The sequence below is a fragment of the Cherax quadricarinatus genome, chromosome 55 (genome assembly GCF_038502225.1).
Source record: "Cherax quadricarinatus isolate ZL_2023a chromosome 55, ASM3850222v1, whole genome shotgun sequence".
Taxonomy (NCBI): domain Eukaryota; kingdom Metazoa; phylum Arthropoda; class Malacostraca; order Decapoda; family Parastacidae; genus Cherax; species Cherax quadricarinatus.
The window spans coordinates 12688364-12694363 of record NC_091346.1 but is presented as its reverse complement, the minus strand read 5'-3'; the positions used below and the strand labels follow the sequence as shown (position 1 = coordinate 12694363).

The window sequence follows — 6000 nt, the reverse complement described above, 5'->3', positions numbered from 1 at the left end:
ATGGGTCTATGAAAGATGAGGTAAATCATAGAATTGATGAGGGGAAAAGGATGAATGGTCCACTTATGAATCTGTGGAGACAAAGAACTTTGTCCTTGGAGGCAAAGAGGGGAATGTATGAGAGTATAGTGTGAAGCATGGGTGATGAATGTTGCAGCGAGGAGAAGGCTGGAGGCAGTGGAGATGTCATGTCTGAGGGCAATGTGTGGTGTGAATATAATGCAGAGAATTCGTAGTTTGGAAGTTAGGAGGAGGTGCGGGATTACCAAAACTGTTGTCCAGAGGGCTGAGGAAGGGTTGTTGAGGTGGTTCGGACATGTAGAGAGAATGGAGCGAGAGTGACTTCAAGAGTGTATCAGTCTGTAGTGGAAGGAAGGAGGGGTAGGGGTCGGCCTAGGAAAGGTTGGAGGGAGGGGGTAAAGGATGTTTTGTGTGCGAGGGGCTTGGACTTCCAGCAGGCATGTGTGAGCGTATTTGATAGGAGTGAATGGAGACAAATGGTTTTTAATACTTGACGTGCTGTTGGAGTGTGAGCAAAGTAACATTTATGAAGGGATTCAGGGAAACCGGCAGGCCGGACTTGAGTCCTGGAGATGGGAAGTACAGTGCCTGCACTCTGAAGGAGGGGTGTTAATGTTGCAGTTTAAAAACTGTAGTGTAAAGCACTCTTCTGGCAAGACAGTGATGGAGTGAATGATGGTGAAAGTTTTTCTTTTTCGGGCCACCCTGCCTTGGTGGGAATCGGCCAGTGTGATAATAATAAATAAAACTAAAAAAATATATCACATCAATGAAATGAAGCAAATTAATCAGAGTACAGTCAGAATATTTTAAGTTGGTATCATTAAGCTGTGACACAAGACGTATGTTCAGTAGAGGTTAACGATATCAGTCGTGGATATTTTATACATAATAATTATTTTACCCTATCAGTAAATGAGGAAATAAACTCTAGCTGCAAAAGTTCCTGCTTTTGTGACCCCGCGTCAAATATTTGGAAATGATGAATAACTTGTTGTATTCCATATAGAATTATGGTCATTATGAGCATTTCTTTTTCATTATAAACATTAAATTTATACTAAAAAACATTCTTATGTATATATATAAAAAGTTTATAACTGTAAGCATTCTTGCAGATGTTTTAACAGGGGGAGTGGGGGAGGGGAAGTGCAGGAGGGGTAGTGGGGCATGGAGAGAGGGGGAGGGCGGAGTGGTGGAGAGGGAGGATTGTGAGTATATAAGCTGGAAGGAAACTGTCAAACATCACACACTCTTTGCTGCGTCACCATGGTGTCGAGGGTGCGGTTGCTTCTGGCAGTCGTCAGTCTTGTGACAGTAGTCACCTGTGCTCAAGTAAGTTATCCTCTTGTAGCCAGTGTTATGACAGTAGTTACTTGTGCTCAAGTAAGTTATCCTCATGTAGCCAGTGTTATGAGAGTTGTCATCGGTGCTCAGGTATATTATCCTCCTGTTGCCTATCTTGTGGCAGAAGCCACTGATGCTCAGGAATGGTATTTTAACGTGACCTGCCTTCAGTCAGTAGTAACTGGTTGTTGAAGTATTTTATCCTCATGTTGTCAGTCTTGTGGGAGCAGTCACTCGTGTTCAGATATGTTATTAACAAGTGTCAGTCTTGTGGGAGCAGTCACTTTTGCTCTGATATGTAATCAACATGTGTCAGTCTAGTGGGAGCAGTCACTTGTGCTCTGATACGTTATCAATATGTGACAAGTTTTAAGGGTAGTAACTCGTGTTACCGCTAAGGGGATAGTTTTGAGGCAGTATCACTTTTATTCTAGAGAATTATATCCAGGTGAGCAGTCTCGTAGTAGTAATAACTAGTAAGCCATGCGTGTCGTATGAGGCGACTAAAATGCCAGGAGCAATGGGCTAGTAACCCTTTCTCCTGTAAACATTTACTAAAAAAGAGAAGAAGTAAAACTTTATAAAACTGGGATGCTTGAATGTGTGTGGATGTAGTGCAGATGACAAGAAACAGACGATTGCTGATGCTATGAATGAAAAGAAGTTGGATGTAATGGTCCTAAGCGAAACAAAGCTGAAGGGGGTAGGGGAGTTTCGGTGGGGGGAAATAAATGGGATTAAATCTGGAGTATCTGAGAGAGTCAGAGCTAAGGAAGGGGTAGCAATAATGTTGAAGGATCAGTTAAGGAAGGAGAAAAGAGAATATGAATGTGTAAATTCAAGGATTATGTGGATTAAAGTAAAGGTTGGATGCGAAAAGTGGGTCATAATAAGCGTGTATGCACCTGGAGAAGAGAGGAATGTAGAGGAGAGAGAGAGATTTTGGGAGATGTTAAGTGAATGTATAGGAACCTTTGAACCAAGTGAGAGAGTAATTGTGGTAGGGGACCTGAATGCTAAAGTAGGAGAAACTTTTAGAGAGGGGGTGGTAGGTAAGTTTGGGGTGCCAGGTGTAAATGATAATGGATACCCTTTGATTGAGCTTTGCATAGAAAGGGGTTTAGTTATAGGTAATACATATTTTAAGAAAAAGAGGATAAATAAGCATACAAGATATGATGTAGGGCAAAATGACAGTAGTTTGTTGGATTATGTATTGGTAGATAAAAGACTGTTGAGTAGACTTCAGGATGTACATGTTTATAGAGGGGCCACAGATATATCAGATCACTTTTTAGGTGTAGCTACACGGAGAGTAAAAGGTAGATGGGATGCAAGGAGAATAGAAGCATCAGGGAAGAGAGAGGTGAAGGTTTATAAACTAAAAGAGGAGGCAGTTAGGGTAAGATATAAACAGCTATTGGAGGATAGATGGGCTAATGAGAGCATAGGCAATGGGGTCGAAGAGGTATGGGGTAGGTTTAAAAATGTAGTGTTAGAGTGTCCAGCAGAAGTTTGAGGTTACAGGAAAGTGGGTTCGGGAGGGAAGAGGAGCGATTGGTGGAATGACGATGTAAAAAGAGTACTAAGGGAGAAAAAGTTATCATATGGGAAGTTTTTACAAAGTAGAAGTGATACAAGGAGGGAAGAGTACTTGGAGAAAAAGAGAGAGGTTAAGAGAGTGGTGAAGCAATGTAAAAAGAGAGCAAATGAGAGAGTGGGTGAGATTTTATCAACAAATTTTGTTGAAAATAAGAAAAAGTTTTGGAGTGAGATTAACAAGTTAAGGAAGCCTAGAGAACAAATGGATTTGTCAGTTAAAAATAGGAGAGGAGACTTATTAAATGGAGAGTTAGAGGTATTGGGAAGATGGAGGGAATATTTTGAGAAATTGTTAAATGTTGATGAAGATAGGGAAGCTGTGATTTCGTGTATAGGGCAAGGAGGAATAACATCTTGTAGGAGTGACGAAGAGCCAGTTGTGAGTGTGGAGGAAGTTCGTGAGGCAGTAGGTAAAATGAAAGGGGATTGATGGGAAGAAGATAGAAATGTTAAAAGCAGGTGGGGATATAGTTTTGGAGTGGTTGGTGCTATTATTTAATAAATGTATGGAAGACGGTAAGGTGCCTAGGGATTGGCAGAGAGCATGCATAGTTCCTTTGTATAAAGGAAAAGGGGACAAAAGAGTGCAAAAATTATAGGGGGATAAGCCTGTTGAGTATACCTGGTAAAGTGTATGGCAGAGTTATTGTTGAAAGAATTAAGAGTAAGACGGAGAATAGGATAGCAGATGAACAAGGAGGCGTTAGGAAAGGTAGGGGGTGTGTGGGCCAGGTGTTTACAGTGAAACATATAAGTGAACAGTATTTAGATAAGGCTAAAGAGGTTTTCGTGGCATTTATGGATTTGGAAAAGGCGTACGACAGGGTGGATAGGGGGGCAATGTGGCAGATGTTGGAGGTGTATGGTATAGGAGGTAGATTACTGAAAGCAGTGAAGAGTTTTTACGAGGATAGTGAGGCTCAAGTTAGAGTATGTAGGAAAGAGGGAGATTATTTTCCAGTAAAAGTAGTCCTTAGACAAGGATGTGTGATGTCACCGTGGTTGTTTAATATATTTATAGATGGAGTTGTAAGAGAAGTAAATGCGGGGGTCTTGGCAAGAGGCGTGGAGTTAAAAGATAAAGATTCACACATAAAGTGGGAGTTGTCACAGTTGCTCTTTGCTGATGACACTGTGCTCTTGGGAGATTCTGAAGAGAAGTTGCAGAGGTTGGTGGATGAACTTGGTAGGGTATGTAAAAGAAAAAAAATAAAAGTGAATGCAGGAAAGAGTAAGGTTATGAGGATAACAAAAAAATTAGGTGATGAAAGATTGGATATCAGATTGGAGAGAGAGAGAGTATGGAGGAGGTGAATGTATTGAGATATTTGGTAGTGGACGTGTCAGTGGATGGGTCTATGAAAGATGAGGTGAATCATAGAATTGATGCGGGGAAAAGGGTGAGCGGTGCACTTAGGAGTCTGTGGAGACAAAGAACTTTGTCCTTGGAGGCAAAGAGGGGAATGTATGAGAGTATAGTTTTACCAACGCTCTTATATGGGTGTAAAGCATGAGTGGTGAATGTTGCAGCGAGGAGAAGGCTGGAGGCAGTGGAGATGTCATGTCTGAGGGCAATGTGTGGTGTGAATATAATGCAGAGAATTCGTAGTTTGGAAGTTAGGAGGAGGTGCGGGATTACCTAAACTGTTGTCCAGAGGGCTGAGGAAGGGTTGTTGAGGTGGTTCAGACATGTAGAGAGAATGGAGCGAAACAGAATGACTTCGTGGCCCGGTGGCCTGGTGGCTAAAGCTCCCGCTTCACACACGGAGGGCCCGGGTTCGATTCCCGGCGGGTGGAAACATTCGACACGTTTCCTTACACCTGTTGTCCTGTTCACCTAGCAACAAATAGGTACCTGGGTGTTAGTCAACTGGTGTGGGTCGCATCCTGGGGGACAAGATTAAGGACCCCAATGGAAATAAGTTAGACAGTCCTCGATGACGCACTGACTTTCTTGGGTTATCCTGGGTGGCTAACCCTCCGGGGTTAAAAATCCGAACGAAATCTTATCTTATCTTATCTTAAGAGTGTATCAGTCTGTAGTGGAAGGAAGGCGGGGTAGGGGTCGTCCTAGGAAAGGTTGGAGGGAGGGGGTAAAAGAAGTTTTGTGTGCGAGGGGTTTATACTTCCAGCAGGCATGCGTGAGCATGTTTGATAGGAGTGAATGGAGACAAATGTTTTTTAATACATGATGTGCTGTTGGAGTGTGAGCAAAGTAACATTTATGAAGGGGTTCAGGGAAACCGGCAGGCCGGACTTGAGTCCTGGAGATGGGAAGTACAGTGCCTGCACTCTGAATGATGGGTTTTAATGTTGCAGTTTAAAAACTGTACTGTAAAGCACCATTCTGGCAAGACAGTGATGGAGTTTATTGTTTGCTGAAAGTGTTTCTTTTTCGGGCCACCCTGCCTTGGTGGGAATCGGCCAGTGTGTTAATAATAATAACAAAACGAACAAGTAGCTAGTACTGCTGCAACAGTCACTCGTATTCTAATTCGTTATCCCCAAATAGCGAATTTTGTGGATATAGTCACTTGTGTTTAACCTCAAGTGGTAAGTCATGTGATCTCAGGTATTGTACTCTAGTTTTGTAAGTAGAATAAAAAAAATGGCGCATACTGATCCCAATGGCGCATACTGATGAAATAATGAAAATTATTACTATTACTCTAATATAAGAGTAAAAGGTTAATGGAATACAAGGAGAATGTAATCATGAAGTAAGAAAATAGTTAAGGTTTATAAACCAAAATAGGAGGCAGTTAGGGGAAGATATAAACAAATATTTGGTGAAAAATTGGCTAGCGAGAGCCTAGGCAATAAGGTCGAAGAGGTACGGGATAGATTTAAAATGACTCAAGAAATTGTAATGACACGATTGCAAACAAACCATACCCCCGGCCGGGGGTCTAGTGGCTAACGCGAAGGGCTGGAGTTTTGAGACTCTATGACTGCGGGTTCAATCCCGGAGAGAGGAGTATATGGACAAACAACCGAGGATAAGAGACCGGTGAAGCAATGTAAAAGTGA

General features: G+C 42.1%; 1 long non-coding RNA gene across 1 annotated transcript in view; it reads left to right on the top strand.

Annotated features, from left to right (window-relative positions):
- Positions 1-1259: 1259 nt before the first annotated feature.
- LOC138854335 (uncharacterized) overlaps positions 1260-6000 on the top strand; it is a 46373-nt gene continuing 41632 nt past the window's right edge. The window contains exon 1 of the long non-coding RNA XR_011393534.1: positions 1260-1356. This is a non-coding gene — a long non-coding RNA (uncharacterized lncRNA). The remainder of the gene's footprint in view (positions 1357-6000) is intronic.